This window comes from Balaenoptera borealis, assembly GCF_965194805.1.
Source record: "Balaenoptera borealis genome assembly, chromosome: 4".
Classification (NCBI taxonomy): Eukaryota; Metazoa; Chordata; class Mammalia; order Artiodactyla; family Balaenopteridae; genus Balaenoptera; species Balaenoptera borealis.
Genome location: NC_138861.1, coordinates 68186872 through 68206389, shown reverse-complemented (window position 1 = coordinate 68206389; position 19518 = coordinate 68186872). Strand labels below are relative to the sequence as shown.

At 38.8% G+C, this 19518-nt stretch overlaps 1 long non-coding RNA gene across 1 annotated transcript in view; it reads right to left on the bottom strand.

Moving 5' to 3' along the window:
- LOC309627971 overlaps nucleotides 1-14762 on the bottom strand; it is a 96549-nt gene extending 81787 nt beyond the window's left edge. The window contains exon 1 of the long non-coding RNA XR_014244074.1: nucleotides 13521-14762. This is a non-coding gene — a long non-coding RNA (uncharacterized lncRNA). The remainder of the gene's footprint in view (nucleotides 1-13520) is intronic.
- Between the last annotated feature and the right edge of the window lie 4756 nt (nucleotides 14763-19518).

Below are 19518 nucleotides of genomic sequence, written 5' to 3'. Positions count from 1 at the left end.
CACAGCAAATCAAAACCTAAAATGTAATTTAGAAACACTTCAAAATGAATAATAGCTTTTTCAAATTGGAACAGAATAACTGAAAACAGTCCAATGTATTTTTAGGTAATACTACTCACTATTAAAACATGCCAGTAAATTCTTTTCAGAGAAACACTGAAAACTTATGCAAATAAATTAACATTCCATGTCCTGTACTTAATTGTCAGGATCAACTTTTAAACAACAATTTTTAAGCTGGCCAACCTAACCTCTCCAGAGAAAAATTTAATTTAAATTTAGAATGTAAAGTTTTCACACAAATAAGAATTGAGAAGCAGTAAGCTCTTCCTTGCTATTCTCATATAAAAAGTGGCAGTTAGTTATATAAGAAATTGAACAGGACAGATACTGTTTAAATAGAACCGTTATACTGTTAATTTTTTATGGTAGAAAAAATATTTATAATAAGCATTATGAAGAAACTTTTAAATTTTATTTTTGGATTTAATTTTTAAAATATTTATCTTTATTTGATGAAACCCAACAGATTATAGCTAAATGTCTCTAATGTTATTACTAGCCATATGGTATGGGAGTATTTCAAAGAAAGTTTCATGTAAAAAGAAAGAAAATATTCTTAATATAGTTTTGTTCTTTTATTTGTCCTTGATAACAAAAGAAAATGACACTTAGATTTTAAAACTTAGATGAACATAATAACTACATAGACTTTTTTGAAAATAATATTTTAAAGAAAATGGAATAGTGGACATGATGGAGGAGCAGAAAGACCTTGAACTCACCTCCTCCCACGAGAACACAAAATCACAACTAATTGCTGAACAGCCATTGATAAAAGAGGCTGGAACCTACCAAAAAAGATATTCTACATCCAAAGACAAAGAACAACCACAGGAGATTTGTAGGAAGGGAGCATTCACTATATAATAATCAAATGCCATACCACCCAGATGGGCAATCCACAAACTGAAGAATAATTATATCGCAGCAGTTCTCCCACAGGAGTGAAATTTCTGAGCCTGACATCAGGTTCCCCAGCCTGGGGGTCTGGCATCAGGAGGAGGAGCCCCCAGAGCATTTGGCTTTGAAGGCCAGTGGGACTTGATAGCAAGAACTCCACAGAACTAGGGAAAACAGAGACTCTACTCTTGGAGGGTACACACAAGGTCTTATGTACACTGGGACCCAGGGAAAAGCAGCGACTTCATAGGAGCCTGGGTCAGACCTACCTGTTGGTCCTGGAAGGTCTCCTGGGGAGGTGGGGGTGGCTGTGGATCTTCTGGGGACCAAAAAAGCTGGTGGCAAACATATCTGGGAGTATTCACCTGAAGGCTGATACCTTGCTTCAGTCATTAGCGCCAAGAACTGGCCCAACCCAAACCCTGTAGGCTCCAGTGCTGGGACCCCTCAGGCCAAACAACCAACAGGGCGTCAACACAGTACTACCTATCAACAGACAGGCTGCCTAAAGACTTCCAGAGCCCATAACCACCTCTAGACATGCCCCTAGACATGGCCCTGTCCCCAACACAGGCCAAAACCAAGCTCCACCCACCAGTGGGCAGGCATCAGCCCTTACCCTTAGGAAGACTGCACAAGCCTCTAGAGCAGCCTCACCAATCGGGGCAGACACCCGAAGCAAGAAAACTAAAATCCCACAGCCTGTAGAACTGAGTACACAAACAGAGGTCAGAACCTACCCTGGGACCAGCTGGCCCCTGGCCCTTAGGTGACAAGAGGGGAGGGTATTGCTGGGACACATAGGACATGGCCTACAGAGGACCAATTTTCCACAGTCTAAAAACATAATTAACCTTCCACATACATAAAAATACAAATAGGAGTTTAGATAAAATGGTATGGCAGAAAAATATGTTCCAGACGAAGGAACAAGATAAAACCCCAGAAGAAAGACTAAGTGACGTGGAGATAAGCAATCCACCCAAGAAAGAGTTCAGAGTAATTATCATAAAGATGATCCAAAAACTCTGGAAAAGAATGAATGCACAGGAAATTCCCTGGCAGTCCAGTGGTTGGAACTCCGCATTCTCACTGCTGAGGGTCCGGGTTCAGTCCCTGGTCAGGAAACGAAGATCCCAGAAGCCTCATGGGAAAAAAAAAGAATGGATGCACAGATCCATACAGGATCAACCCAAGGAGGAACACACCAAGACACATAGTAATCAAATTCAAATTGACACAAATTACAGATAAAGAAAAAATATTTAAAAAAACAAGGGAAAGGCAAGAAATAGCATACAAGGGAATCCCCATAAGACTATCAGCTGATTTTTCAGCAGAAACTCTGCAGGCCAGAAGGGAGTGGCATGATATATTTAAAGTGATGAAAGGGAAAAACCTACAACCAAGAATACTCTACCTAGCAAGGCTCTCATTCAGATTTGATGGAGAAATCAAAAGCTTTACAAACAAGCAAAAGCAAAAATATTCAGCACCATTAAACTGGCTTTACAACAAATGCTAAAGGAACTTCTCTAGGCAGAAAAGAAAAAGTCACAACTATTAATAGAAACAAGAAAATTATGAATGGGAAAGCTCACCAGTAAAGGCAAACATACAGTAAAGGTAGGAAATCATCCACACACAAATGCAATATCTAAACAAGTAATCTTGAGAGGAGGAGAGTACAAATCAGAATATCTGAAATGCATTTGAAATTAAGAGATCAGCAACTTAAAACAATCATGGATAAATACAGACTGCTATATCAAAACATCATGGCAACCACAAACCAAAAATCTATAACAGATATACACACAAAAAAGAAAAAGGAATCCAAACCCAAAACTATAGAAACTCATCAAATCACAAGAAAAGAGAACAAAAGAGGAAAGGAAGAAAAAAGACCTTCAAAAACAAATCCAAGATAATTAACAAAATGGCAATAAGAACATACATATCAATAATTCCTTAAATGTAAATGAATTAAATGCTCCAACCAAAAGACATACAGACTGCCTGAATCGATATAAAAACAAGATCGATATATATGCTGTTTACAAGCACAAACTTCAGATCTAGAGACACATACAGACTGAAAGTGAGGGGATGGATAGAGGTATTGCATGCAAATGAAAATCAAAAGAAACTGGGAGTAACAATACTTATATCAGACAAACTATAAAATACTGTTTCAAGAGACAAAGAAGGACACTACATAATGATCAAGGGATCAACCCAAGAAGAAGATATAACAATTGTAAATATATATGCACCCAACATAGAAGCACCTCAATATACAAGGCAGATGTTAACAGACATAAAACGAGAAATTGACAGTAACAAAATGATAGTGGGGGGACTTTAATACCCCACTTACATCAATGGACAGATCATTGAGAACGAAAATCAATAATGAAACACAGGCCTTAAATTGGCACATTAAATTACATGGGCTCAATTGATATTTATAGAGCATTCCATCTGAAAGAGACAGAATACACATTTTTTTCAAGTGTACATGGAACATTCTCAAAGACAGATCACATGCTGGGTCACAAGGCAAGCCTTGGTAAATTTAACAAAACTGAAATTATATCAAGCATCTTTTCTGACCACAATGCTATGATATTAGAAATCAACTACAAAAAAAAAAATGCAAAAAACACAAACATGTGGAGGCTAAAAACATTCTACTAAAGAACCGATGGATCCCTGAAGAAATCAAAGTGGAAATAAAAAAAATACCTAAAGATTAATGAAAATGAAAACACAATGATCCCACACCTCTGGGATGCAGGAAAAGCACTTCGAAGAGGGAAGTTTAGAGCAATAAAGCTTACCTCAGGAACCAAGAAAAATCTCAAATAAACAACCTAATGTTACAAGAAAAGACAACCTAGAGAATGGGAGGAACAATTTGCAAAAGATGTGACTAACAAGGTATGCAAACAGCGCATACAGCTCAATATCAAACAACAACAACAACAACAACATCCCAATGAAAAAATGGGCAGAAGATCTAAAAAGACATTTCTCCAAAGATGACATACAGATGGCCAACAGGCACATCAAAAGATGCTCAATATTGCTAATTATTAGAGAAATGCAAATCAAAACTACAATGAGGTATCACCTCACTCTGGTCAGAATGGCCATCATCAAAAAGTCTACAAATAATAAATGCTGAGAGGGTGTGGTGCAAAAGGAACCCTCATGCAGTGCTAGTGGGAATGTAAATTGGTGCAGCGACTATGGAGAAGAGTGGAAGTTCCTTAAAAAACTAAAAATAGAGTTACCATACGATTCTGCAATCCCAATCCTGGGCATATATCTGGAGGAAAGCATAATTCAAAGAGAGACATGTACCACAGTGTTCACTGCAGCACTATTTACAATAGCCAAGACACAGAAGCAACCACAGAGTCCACTGACAGATGAATGGATAAAGAAGATATGGTATATATAGATAATGGAATATTTCTCAGCCATAAAAAAGAATGAAATAATGCCATCTGCAGCAACATGGATGGACCTAGAGATTATCATACTAAGTGAAGTAAGCTAGACAAAGAAAGACAAGTATCATATGATATCGCTTATATGGGAAATCTAAAAACAATGATACAGAGGTGGCGGGCTCCGGCTCTGGCGTCTGGGTCGCTCGTCCTCCCTCCCCGCCGGACTCGTCGCCCCTGCGACCACGGGGAGGCCGGGGCAAGAGGTTACCCTCCTAGCGAGAGCGCCGCCCCACTAGTCACCCTTCCCCAAACTTTCCTGCAGCCGGGGCGTCGGCGACGTCAGCCTGGTGGGTGGAAGGGGACAGTGCCCGGGGCGCGGCCCCTTTTGGCAGCTTCCCTCAGCCTGTGAGGGACCCGCAATTCCCCACTTTCCCCACGGGCACAGTGAGCCGGTTCCGGCAGCATTGGAAGCCTTGAGTCCGGAGCAGGGCGCACGGGAGCACCACAAGGAGCCGAAGATTCAGGCCTCTTCCTTTGAGGCTGGCAGAATGATGGAAAAGTGATACTAATTGTATGAAAGCAACCCCTTCAGCCAACTCCTGTCTTCCTGGGAAGGCCCCTGGAAGAAAAGGCTGAAGAAGTTGAAGCCGAAGAGTTCAAATGCCTTGCCGAGACCATTCTGCTGTTAAAAAAAAAATGCAAGCAACCTGAAGAGAACTTCCACAGAGAGCTAAAAGTGAAGTCAGAGGAGATAGCCTCAACCACCAGAGGGCAGACAGCAGAAGCAAGAAAAACCATAATCCTGCAGCCTGTGGAACAAAAAACCACATTCACAGAAAGACAGACAAGATGAAAAGGCAGAGGGCTATATACCAGATGAAGGAACAAGATAAAACCCCAGAAAAACAACTAAATGAAGTGGAGATAGGCAACCTTCCAGAAAAAGAATTCAGAATAATGATAGTGAAGATGCTCCAGGACCTCGGAATAAGAATGGAGGCAAAGATCAAGAAGATGCAAGAAATGGTTAACAAAGACCTAGAAGAATTAAAGAACAAACAAACAGAGATGAACAATACAATAACTGAAATGAAAACTACACTAGAAGGAATCAATAGCAGAATAACTGAGGCAGAAGAACGGATAAGTGACCTGGAAGACAGAATGGTGGAATCCACTGCTGTGGAACAGAATAAAGAAAAAAGAATGAAAAGAAATGAAGACAGCCTAAGAGACCTCTGGGACAACATTAAGCACAACAACATTCGTATTATAGGAGTCCCAGAAGGAGAAGAGAAAGAGAGAGGACCAGAGAAAATATTTGAAAAGATTATAGACGAAAACTTCCCTAACATGGGAAAGGAAATAGCCACCCAAGTCCAGGAAGCGCAGAGAGTCCCATACAGGATAAACCAAAGGAGAAACACGCCGAGACACATAGTAATCAAATTGGCAAAAATTAAAGACAAAAATTATTGAAAGCAGCAATGGAAAAATGACAAATAACTTACAAGAGAACTCCCATAAGGTTAACAGCTGATTTCTCAGCAGAAACTCTACAAGCCATAAGGGAGTGGCACGATATACTTCAAGTGATGAAAGGGAAGAACCTACAACCAAGATTACTCTACCCAGCAAGGATCTCATTCAGATTTGATGGAGAAATCAAAAGTTTTACAGACAAGCAAAAGCTAAGAGAATTCAGCATCACCAAACCAGCTCTACAACAAATGCTAAAGGAACTTCTCTAAGTGGGAAACACAAGAGAAGAAAAGGACCTACAAAAACAAACCCAAAACAATTAAAAAAATGGTCATAGGAACATACATATCGATTATTACCTTAAACGTGAATGGATTAAATGCTCCAACCAAAAGACACAGGCTTGCTGAATGGATACAAAAACAAGACCCATATATATGCTGTCTACAAGAGACCCACTTCAGACCTAGGGACACATACAGACTGAAAGTGAGGGGATGGAAAAAGGTATTACATGCAAATGGATATCAAAAGAAAGCTGGAGTAGCTATACTCATATCAGATAAAATAGAATTTAAAATAAAGAATGTTACAAGAGACAAGGAAGGACACTACATAATGATCCAGGGATCAATCCAAGAAGAAGATATAACAATTATAAATATATATGCACCCAACATAGGAGCACCTCAATACATAAGGCAACTGCTAATAGCTATAAAAGAGGAAATTGATAGTAACACAGTAATAGTGGGGGACTTTAACGCCTCACTTACACCAATGGACAGATCATCCAAAATGAAAATAAATAAGGGAACAGAAGCTTTAAATGACACAATAGACCAGACACATTTAATTGATATTTATAGGACATTCCATCCGAAAACAGCAGATTACACTTTCTTCTCAAGTGCGCATGGAACGTTCTCCAGGATAGATCACATCTTGGGTCACAAATCAAGCCTCAGTAAATTTAAGAAAATTGAAATCATATCAAGCATCTATTCTGACCAAAACGCTATGAGATTAGAAATGAATTACAGGGAAAAAAACATAAAACACACAAACACATGGAGGCTAAACAATACGTTACTAAAAAACCAAGAGATCACTGAAGAAATCAAAGAGGAAATCAAAAAATACCTAGAGACAAATGACAATGAAAACACGACGATCCAAAACCTATGGGATGCAGCAAAAGCAGTTCTAAGAGCGAAGTTTATAGCTATACAAGCCTACCTCAAGAAACAAGAAAAATATCAAGTAAACAATCTAACCTTACACCTAAAGGCACTAGAGAAAGAAGAACAAACAAAACCCAAAGTTAGCAGAAGGAAAGAAATCATAAAGATCAGAGCAGAAATAAATTAAATAGAAACAAAGAAAACACTAGCAAAGATCAATAAAACTAAAAGGTAGTTCTTTGAGAAGATAAACAAAATTGATAAGCCATTAGCCAGACTCATTAAGAAAAAGAGGGAGAGGACTCAAATCAATAAAATTAGAAATGAAAAAGGAGAAGTTACAACAGACACCACAGAAATACAAAGCATCCTAAGAGACTATTACAAGCAACTCTATGCCAATAAAATGGACAACCTGGAAGAAATGGACAAATACTTAGAAAGGTATAACCTTCCAAGACTGAACCAGGAAGAAATAGAAATTATGAACAGACCAATCGCAAGTAATGAAATTGAAACTGTGATTAAAAATCTGCCAACAAACAAAAGTCCAGGACCAGATGGCTTCACAGGTGAATTCTATCAAACATTTAGAGAAGAGCTAACACCCATCCTTCTCAAACTCTTCCAAAAAATTGCAGAGGAAGGAACACTCCCAAACTCATTCTATGAGGCCACCATCACCCTGATACCAAAACCAGACAAAGATACTACAAAAAAATAAAATTACAGACCAATATCACTGATGAACATAGATGCAAAAGTCCTCAACAAAATACTAGCAAACAGAATCCAACAACACATTAAAAGGATCATACACCACGATCAAGTGGGATTTATCCCAGGGATGCAAGGATTCTTCAATATATGCAAATCAATCAATGTGATACACCATATTAACAAATTGAAGGAGAAAAACCATATGATCATCTCAATAGACACAGGAAAAGCTTTTGACAAAATTCAACACGCATTTATGATAAAAACGCTCCAGAAAGTGGGCATAGAGGTAACCTACCTCAACATAATAAAGGCCATATATGACAAACCCACAGCAAACATCAATCTCAACGGTGAAAAACTGGAAGCATTTCCTCTAAGATCAGGAACGAGACAAGGATGTCCACTCTCACCATTATTATTCAAGATAGTTTTGGAAGTCCTAGCCGTGGCAATCAGAGAAGAACAAGAAATAAAAGGAATACAAATTGGAAAAGAAGAAGTAAAACTGTCACTGTTTGCAGATGACATGATACTATACATAAAGAATCCTAAAAGTGCCACCAGAAAACTACTAGAGCTAATCAATGAATTTGGTAAAGTTGCAGGATACAAATTTAATGCACAGAAATCTCTTGCATTCCCATACACTAATGATTAAAAATCTGAAAGATAAATTATGGAAACACTCCCATTTACCATTGCAACAAAAAGAATAAAATACCTAGGAATAAATCTACCTAGGGAGACAAAAGACCTGTATGCAGAAAACTATAAGACACTGATGAAAGAAATTAAAGATGATGCCAACAGATGGAGAGATATACCATGTTCTTGGATTAGAAGAATTAATATTGTGAAAATAACTATACTACCCAAAGCAATCTACAGATTCAATGCAATCCCTATCAAATTACCAATGGCATGTTTTATGGAACTAGAACAAATCATCTTAAAATTTGTATGAAGACACAAAAGACCCCGAATAGCCAAAGCGGTCTTGAGGGAAAAAAACAGAGCTGGAGGAATCAGACTCCCTGACTTCAGACTATACTACAAAGCTACAGTAATCAAGACAATATGGTACTGGCACAAAAACAGAAATATAGATCAATGGAACAAGATAGAAATTTCAGAGATTAACCCACGCACCTATGGTCAACTAATCTATGACAAAGGAGGCAAAGATATACAATGGAGAAAAGACAGTCTCTTCAATAAGTGGTGCTGGGAAAACTGGACAGCTACATGTAAAAGAATGAAATTAGAACATTCCCTAACACCATACACAAAAATAAACTCAAAATGGATTCGAGACCTAAATGTAAGACCGGACACTATAAAACTCTTAGAGGAAAACATAGGAAGAACACTCTTTGACATAAATCACAGCAAGATCTTTTTTGATCCACCTCCTAGAGTAAGGGAAATAAAAACAAAAATAAACAAGTAGGACCTAATGAAACTTCAAAGCTTTTGCACAGCAAAGGAAACCATAAACAAGACGAAAAGACAACCCTCAGAATGCGAGAAAATATTTGCAAACGAATCAACGGACAAAGGATTAATCTCCAAAATATATAAACAGCTCATTCAGCTCAATATTAAAGAAACAAACAAACCAATCCAAAAATGGGCAGAAGACCTAAATAGACATTTCTCCAAAGAAGACATACAGATGGCCAAGAAGCACATGAAAGGTTGCTCAACATCACTAATTATTAGAGAAATGCAAATCAAAACTACAATGAGGTATCACCTTACACCAGTTAGAATGGGCATCATCAGAAAATCTACAAACAACAAATGCTGGATAGGGTGTGGAGAAAAGGGAACCCTCTTGCACTGTTGGTGGGAATGTAAATTGATACAGCCACTATGGAGAACAGTATGGAGGTTCCTTTAAAAACTAAAAATAGAACTACCATATGATCCAGCAATCCCACTACTGGGCTTATACCCAGAGAACACCATAATCCAAAAAGACACATGCACCCCAATGTTCACTGCAGCACTATTTACAATAGCCAGGTCATGGAAGCAACCTAAATGCCCTAAAGAAGTTGTGGTACATATATACAATGGAATATTACTCAGCCATAAAAAGGAACGAAATTGAGTCATTTGTTGAGACTTGGATGGATCTAGAGACTGTCATACAGAGTGAAGTAAGTCAGAAAGAGAAAAACAAATATCGTGTATTAACGCATGTATGTGGAACCTAGAAAAAAGGTACAGATGAGCTGGTTTGCAGGGCAGAAGTTGAGACACAGATGTAGAGAACAGACATATGGACACCAAGGGGGGGAAAACTGTGGTGGGGTGGGAATGGTGGTGTGCTGAATTGGGCGATTGGGATTGACATGTATACACTGATGTGTATAAAACTGATGACTAATAAGAACCTGCAGGATAAAACAAACAAACAAACAAAACAACTAAATACTAAACTTTCATTGGGTTATTTGTATGGAAATATGTTAATATAAATGTTTCAGACATTACATAAAATTTCTAAAAATCTTATATGTTCTGGTATAATGTTATAAGTCATAATTCTAGTTATTACTTTAAAATGTATATCTTAGAAATAACTAAATTTCCTTGTCAATTGCATTATTATGAACTTTCATCAAATCTTTAACCACGGTCATTTTTAAGTCTTTTGTCATTTACAGGCAGTTCTGGGTGTACTCTGATGCTTTTGCAAATATGTTCCTATAAAAGGGTTTCATCTTCAAGGAATTCATGGAAAAGACTCTGACAAGTACAGGTTTCTGGTAACTGACTGTACTGCTGAACTGAATGAATAAGCATTTTCGGAACTCTAATGAAAAACTGATGAACTCATAAAAGTGCTAACAAAAGATCAAGATGAAAAAAAAAATTAATTACATGGGACTGAGTGAACTGATGAGGATGAGTATAATTTTTGTGACTTTCTGTTTGAATTTCAAAAAAAAATCCCACAAGGACTCAGAGGCAAAGAATATACAAATCAATTTTCACTGCAAAGTAAGGGAGCTGTTACAGTGGAGGATTACTGGACTGAACGTCAATACTATGATATAGTATGAGTGCGTTTCGTGTTTGGTAATTGCAATCATTGTTGCTTTTGTTGTGGTCATCCATTTACAATGCTTGGTGTCAGTCTATTTATCTCTTGTAAAAATAAAATACAGTGTGTGTGTGTGAAAAAAAATAAAAATAAAAATAAAAACAATGATACAAATGAACTTACTTACAAAACAGAAACAGACTCAGAGACATAGAAAATCAACTTATGGTTATGAAAGGGGAAAGGTGGGGAGGAATAAATTATGTGTTTCGGATTAACAGACACACACTACTATATATAAAATAGATAACCTACAAAGACCTGCTGTATAGCACAGGGAACTGTACTCATTATCTTGTAATAACCTATAATGGAAGAGAATGTAAAAAAAAGAATATATATATATATATATATGTATAACTGATCACTGCTGTACACCTGAAACTAACATGGCATTGTAAATCAACTATATTTCAATAAATTTTTTAAAAAATATTTAAAGAAAATGAGGTAAATATTTTTATTTTAATAAGAACAATAAGAGGTAAAAAGAATGCATTAATGCTTTACTTATTGATTTTATTTATGCTACAAAAATCAATGATATCAATTAAACAATTTGGGGTTTGTTGTTTCACCTGACACAAATACTCTTGTCAGCATTACTTTATATTATTTTAAAATGATAATACTTATAGGACATATTTGCCTGACCATCATTTTCCCTCTCTTATTTTAATACAGAATTTGTCTGTCCATTGGGTGAATCCATTATGTGTGAATCTATTGGAAATTTTGTCAACTAAATGGCTACAAATACAGTGATGTAACCTAGGTAAAGAGTATTAGTTTTTTGTTGCTTGTTTAAGTCACAAACTTACTGGCTTACAACAACACTAATTTGTTATCTCACAGTTATGTCAGTCAGTAGTCCAAAATGGAGTCATTGGGCTGAAAGCAAGGTGTTGGCAAGGTTGGTCTAGGTCTCTGGTGGCCCTGGTGGAGAATCTGTTCCCTTGACTTTTCTACTTTTTAAAGACCATTCACGGTCTTTGGCTCATGGCCCCTTCCTCCATCACCAAAGCCAGGAAAAGCAGGTTGAGATTTTTTTTAACTGATTTTTTGAAATATAATCCACATACCATACAATTCATCAATTCAAAGAATACAATTTCAATGATTTTTAGAATATTCACAGATATCTATACCATCATCACAGTCAATTTTAGAGCATTTTCATCAACCCGAAAAGAAATACTATATCTTCTATCACATCCACTATTCTCCCCTCTCACCCCTAACTCCCCATCCCTAATCAACTGTAGTGATTTTGTTATTTTATATTGAGACATATACTCTTTCTTGAGCCAGAAAATGATAAATGATTCCTTCCACATATTTGAGGTAGACTGCACAAACAAGTTCAGATACACAGCCACTGGAGATCAGAGAAAAAAATAATCTATGCTCTTTGTTAAAATATTCACTTAAGATTTATAGATTATGAAATCATCACCCATTCTACAGAGTGAAAAATGATTACCAAGACAAAACTATTTTAAAATAAGTCATCCAGCATCTAATAAAATTTGCAGAGGAAGCAAAAGACTCTTTAGGGCACAGTGGGAAGTCAGAGCTGTTCATTATTTTACATAGATGACTTAAAACGCTATGCTCAGTATAAAGTACTTTGGAATCACAGAAGTACCTCACTTCTTAGTAACTGGACCTAGCTTATTTGATAAAACAGTAAAGGGAGTCCATCATTTACATAAGACACTCTTTAAAGATTTTACTTTAGGTATCTGAAACCAAAATGTAAAATTATTTGAGCATGAAATAACTTTTTTTTGCATTTTATATTAAATTTGGTTATAGTGTTTAAAAAGTAAAAATACACATTATCTAAAATGATTCCACATTATTCCCAGTTTGGAACTAGGAGGAAATGTAGTCTGCTTGGTAGTGCTCTGCTTGGTAGTTGATAGTTCAGGAATTCAATTCTGCTTATCTCTGCATATTAGATTAAAATTTTTCTAATTCTTAGCACTGTATGCAGCAATTAGCCAATGTACTGATCTTCATTAATAAATGTAACTTAAACTTAATCAGAAGTACACGACTTGAAGGTCTTCCCGTTAATCATGTCTATTTCTTTGTATGAGTTTGTAAGATGAATGGCTAGGCTTTAGTAGAATGATACAGCATTGAACTAAAACAACTGCTCTATGTCAGTCACCTCATGATTACAAATTTTAAAAACTGAGCTAACGATATACATATCTATGTGTGCTGTTGGATAAGGCATTAAACAAAACTCTAATAAAAACTCTGTTCTCTGAAGCTTGTCATATAATAAAATAATGAAGAAATCATTGTTAATACTTTGTCAAATATAAACCTTACTAAAATGAAAAAAAAACTAAACACATACTGACAACAAATAAGATTTTTTTTTCTCCCATTGAAAAATCTGCTTAGCATTTATCCTGTTTAACACTGTTAAACGTTTGATTATCAGCAACTACTTCCAAAGCACAAACACTAAAGCCTCAGATAACATCCAAATCCCTTAGTCAAAAAGACCAGTCTTCATGATGAATTACTTGTTTACCTTATTGATAAATCATATATGTTGAGGTCTCTACTTACCAGATTGTTTGGTTTTTCCCCAATAAGCTGTGTCCTCTTTCACCTTTTGGTTCACCTCTCTTATCTGGGATTTCCTCCACTGGTTTCCCTCCTTCTGAAACATACCCAAATGATTTCACACTTAGGTCTTGCAGACTTTTACTTAGCAATCACTTCACATGAAAATTCTCTTTAGGAAGCCAGAAGACTGGCTAAATGACACCATTAGTGGGCTTCCACATGTTCTGTGCATACACTCACCACAATACTTATTCAATATTGCATTTATTTGCAACTATTACATTCTTCCCAATGCTTCTGGGAAACAAGAATATACTTTTTCAACACTGTATCCCCAAGGTCTAGCAAAATTCTCAGAACAAAGTAGTTGCCTAGTAAATATTTTTGGAAAAATATTTATAATAAAATAAATGATGGGGAAGCTGTTTATTCTAAATAACACTATAATTTAGAGTTACATTAAAGGGAACTATGAAATCATATGTGTTAGAGAATGGCGAGAAAGAAAAGTACCCACTGAACTGAGAAGGTAATTTGAGACCAAAAAGCGAGGCAGACAGCTCCATATACAGTAAGTCCCCTACATACGAACCTTCAAGTTGCGAACTTTCAAAGATGCGAAAATATGTTCGCATGTCCAATAATATGTTACTTCACATGTCTGGTGTACATTGTCACGTGCATACATCATCTACAAGTAGTTGTGCTTTTGTGTACTTTACTGTACGGTACTGTATAGAGTACAGTATCTTTATTTCAAGCCCAGGATGTCCAGAAGCAAGCGTAAAAGCAGCGGTGATATAGCTGGTACTGGTAAGAAGTGCCAGGAATTGGAGGCCCAGAGAATGGACAAAGAGAGACAAGAGGAAAACGAAGTAATTGAAGAACTGAAGAGGAGAAGATGGCGGAAGAGTAAGACGCGGAGATCACCTTCCTTTCCACAGATACAGTAGAAATACATCTACACGTGGAACTGCTCCTACAGAACACCCACTGAACGCTGGCAGAAAACGTCAGACCTCCCAAAAGGCAAGAAACTCCCCATGTACTTGGGTAGGGCAAAAGAAAAAAAGAAATAACAGAGACAAAAGAATAGGGACAGGACCTGCACCAGTGGGAGGGAGCTGTGAAGGAGAAAAGGTTTCCACGCACTAGGAAGCCCCTTCGTGGGCAGAGACTGCGAGTGGCAGAGGGGGGAAGCTTCGGAGCCACGGAGGAGAGCACAGCCACAGGGGTGCGGAGGGCAAAGCGGAGAGATTCCTGCACACAGGATCGGTGCTGACCAGCACTCACCAGCCCGAGAGGCTTGTCTGCTCATCCGCCGGGGCGGGTGGGGCTGGGAGCTGAGGCTCGGGCTTCAGTTGGATGGCAGGGAGAGGACTGGGGTTGGTGGCATGAACACAGCCTGAAGGGGTTAGTGCACCACAGCTAGCCGGGAGGGAGGCCGGGAAAAAGTCTGCAGCTGCCGAAGAGGCAAGAGACTTTTTCTTCCCTCTTTGTTTCCTGGTGCGCGAGCAGAGGGGATTCAGAGCGCCACCTAAACGAGCTCCAGAGACGGGCGCGAGCCGCGGCTATCAGCGTGGATCCCACAGCAACAGGGGCGCAGAGGAAAAAACAGAGAGATTCCCGCACAGAGGCTCGGCGCCGAGCAGCACTCACCAGCCCGAGAGGCTTATCTGCTCACCGGCTGGGGTGGGCAGGGCTGGGAGCTGAGGCTCGGGCTTTGGTCAGATTGCAGGGAGAGGACTGGGGTTAGCGGCGTGAACACAGCCTAAAGGGGTTAGCGCACCACAGCTGGCTGGGAGGGAGACCAGGAAAAAGTCTGCAGCTGCCAAAGAGGCAAGACACTTTTTCTTGCCTGTTTGTTTCGCGGCGTGCCAGGAGAGGGGATTCAGAGCACCGCCTAAACGAGCTCCAGAGACGGGCGTGAGCCGCGGCGATCAGCGCGGGCCCCAGAGACGGGCATGAGACACTAAGGCTGCTGCTGCCGCCACCAAGAAGCCTGTGTGCGAGCACAGGTCACTCTCCACACAGCCCCTCCCGGGAGCCTGCGAAGCCCGCCACTGCCAGGGTCCCGTGATTTGGGAAAACTTCCCCGGGAGAATGCACGGCGTGCCTCAGGCTGGTGCAATGTCAAGCTGGACTCTGCCGCCGCAGGCTCGCCCCGCCCCCTCTGTACCCCTCCCTCCCCCTGGCCTGAGTGAGCCAGAGCCCCCGAAGCAGCTGCTCCTTTAACCCCGTTCTGTCTGGGCGGGGAACAGACGCCCTCAGGCGACCTACACGCAGAGGCGGGGCCAAATCCAAAGCTGAACCCCGGGAGCTGTGCGAACAAAGAAGAGAAAGGGAAATCTCTCCCAGCAGCCTCAGAAGCAGCGGATTAAAACTCCACAAACAACTTGATGTGCCTGCATCTGTTGAATACCTGAATAGACAACAAATCATCCCAAATTCAGGAGGTGGACTTTGGGAGCAGGATATATTAATTTTTCCCCTTTACCTTTTTTTGTGAGTGTATATGTATATGCTTCTGGGTGAGATTTTGTCTGTATAGCTTTGCTTTATAATAGCTTTATTTTACTTCACTATATTATAGCCTCTTTCTTTCTATTTTTTCTCCCTTTTACTCTGAACCGTGTGGATGAAAGGCTCTTGGTGCTCCAGCCAGGCATCAGGGCCGTGCCTCTGAGGTGGGAGAGCCAACTTCAGGACACTGGACCACAAGAGACCTCCCAGCTCCACGTAATACCAAACGGCAAAAATCTCTCAGAGATCTCCATCTCAACATCAAGACCCAGCTTCACTCAATGACCAGCAAGCTACAGCACTGGACACTCTATGCCAAACAACTAGCAAGACAGGAACACAGCCCCATCCATTAGCAGAGAGGCTGCCTAAAATCGTAATAAGGCCACAGACACCCCAAAATACACCACCAGACGTGGACGTGCCCACCAGAAAGACAAAATCCAGCCTCATCCACCAGAACTCAGGCACTAGTTCCCTCCACCAGGAAGCCTACACAACCCACTGAACCAACCTTAGCCACTGGGGACAGATACCAAAAACAACGGGAACTACGAACCTGCAGCCTGTGAAAAGGAGACCCCAAACACAGTAAGATAAGCAAAATGAGACGACAGAAAAACACACAGCAGATGAAGGAGCAGGGTCAAAACACACCAGACCTAAAAATGAAGAGGAAATAGGTAGTCTACCTGAAAAAGAATTCAAAATAATCATAGTAAGGATGATCCGAAATCTTGGAAATAGAATAGACAAAATGCAAGAAACATTTAACAAGGACATAGAAGAACTAAAGAGGAACCAAGAAACGATGAAAAACACAATAAATTAAAAATACTCTAGATGGGATCAATAGCAGAATAACTGAGGCAGAAGAACGGATAAGTGACCTGGAAGATAAAATGGTGGAAATAACTACTGCAGAGCAGGATAAAGAAAAAAGAATGAAAAGAACTGAGGACAGTCTCAGAGACATCTGGGACAACATTAAGCGCACCAACATTCGAATTATAGGGGTCCCAGAAGAAGAAGAGAAAAAGAAAGGGACTGAGAAAATATTTGAAGAGATTATAGTTGAAAACTTCCCTAATATGGGAAAGGAAATAGTTAAACAAGTCCTGGAAGCACAGAGAGTCCCATACAGAATAAACCCAAGCAGAAACACGCCAAGACACATATTAATCAAACTGTCAAAAATTAAATATAAAGAAAACATATTAAAAGCAGCAAGGGAAAAACAACAAATAACACACAAGGGAATCCCCATAAGGTTAACATCTGATCTTTCAGCAGAAACTCTGCAAGCCAGAAGGGAGTGGCAGGTTATACTTAAAGTGATGAAGGAGAAAAACCTACAACCAAGATTACTCTACCCAGCAAGGATCTCATTCAGATGTGATGGACAAATTAAAACCTTTACAGACAAGCAAAAGCTGAGAGAGTTCAGCACCACCAAACCAGCTTTACAACAAATGCTAAAGGAACTTCTCTAGGCAAGAAACACAAGAGAAGGAAAACACCTACAATAACAAACCCAAAACAATTATGAAAATGGTCATAGGAACATACGTATCGATAATTACCTTGAATGTAAATGGATTAAATGCTCCCACCAAAAGACACAGACTGGCTGAATGGATACAAAAACAAGACCCATACATATGCTGTGTACAAGAGACCCACTTCAGACCTAGAGACACATACAGACTGAAAGTGAGGGGATGGAAAAAGATATTCCATGCAAATGGAAATCAAAAGAAAGCTGGAGTAGCAATTCTCATATCAGACAAAATAGACTTTAAAATAAAGACTATTACAAGAGACAAAGAAGGACACTATATAATGATCAAGGGATCGATCCAAGAGGAAGGTATAACAATTGTAAATATTTATGCACCCAACACAGGAGCAACTCGATACATAAGGCAAATACTAACAGCCATAAAAGGGGAAATTGACAGCAACACAATCATAGTAGGGGACTTAAACACCCCACTTTCACCAATGGACAGATCATCCAAAATGAAAATAAATAAGGAAACACAAGCTTTAAATGATACATTAAACAAGATGAACTTAATTGATATTTATAGGACATTCCACCCAAAAACAACAGAATACACATTTTTCTCAAGTGCTCATGGAACATTCTCCAGGATAGATCATATCTTGGGTCACAAATCAAGCCTTGGTAAATTTAAGAAAACTGAAATCGTATCAAGTATCTTTTCCGACCACAACGCTATGAGACTAGATATCAATTACAGGAAAATATCTGTAAAAAAAATACAAACACATGGAGGCTACACAATACACTACTTAATAACGAAGTGATCACTGAAGAAATCAAAGGGGAAATCAAAAAATACCTAGAAACAAATGACAATGGAGACACGACAACCCAAAACCTATGGGACGCAGCAAAAGCAGTGCTAAGAGGGAAGTTTATAGCAATACAAGCCTACCTCAAGAAACAGGAAACATCTTGAATAAACAACCTAACCTTGCACCTAAAGCAATTAGAGAAAGAAGAACAAAAAAACCCCAAAGCCAGCAGAAGGAAAGAAATCATAAAGATCAGGTCAGAAATAAATGAAAAAGAAATGAAGGAAACAATAGCAAAAATCAATGAAACTAAAAGCTGGTTCTTTGAGAAGATAAACAAAATTGATAAACCATTAGCCAGACTCATCAAGAGAAAAAGGGAGAAGACTCAAATCAATAGAATTAGAAATGAAAAAGGAGAAGTAACCACTGACACTGCAGAAATACAAAAGATCATGAGAGATTACTACAAGCAACTCTATGCCAATAAAATGGATAACCTGGAAGAAATGGACAGATTCTTAGAAATGCACAACCTGCTGAGACTGAACCAGGAAGAAATAGAAAATATGAACAGACCAATCACAAGCACTGAAATTGAAACTGTGATTAAAAACCGTCCAACAAACAAAAGCCCAGGACCAGATGGCTTCACAGGTGAATTCTATCAAACATTTAGAGAAGAGCTAACACCTATCCTTCTCAAACTCTTCCAAAATATTGCAGAGGGAGGAACACTCCCAAACTCATTCTACGAGGCCACCATCACCCTGATACCAAAACCAGACAAAGATGTCACAAAGAAAGAAAACTACAGGCCAATATCACTGATGAACACAGATGCAAAAATCCTCAACAAAATACTAGCAAACAGAATCCAACAGCACATTAAAAGGATCATACACCATGATCAAGTGGGGTTTATCCCAGGAATGCAAGGATTCTTCAATATACGCAAATCAATCAATGTGATACACCATATTAACAAATTGAAGGAGAAAAACCATATGATCATCTCAATAGATGCAGAGAAAGCTTTCGACAAAATTCAACACCCATTTATGATAAAAGCCCTGCAGAAAATAGGCATAGAGGGAACTTTCCTCAACATAATAAAGGCCATATATGACAAACCCACAGCCAACATTGT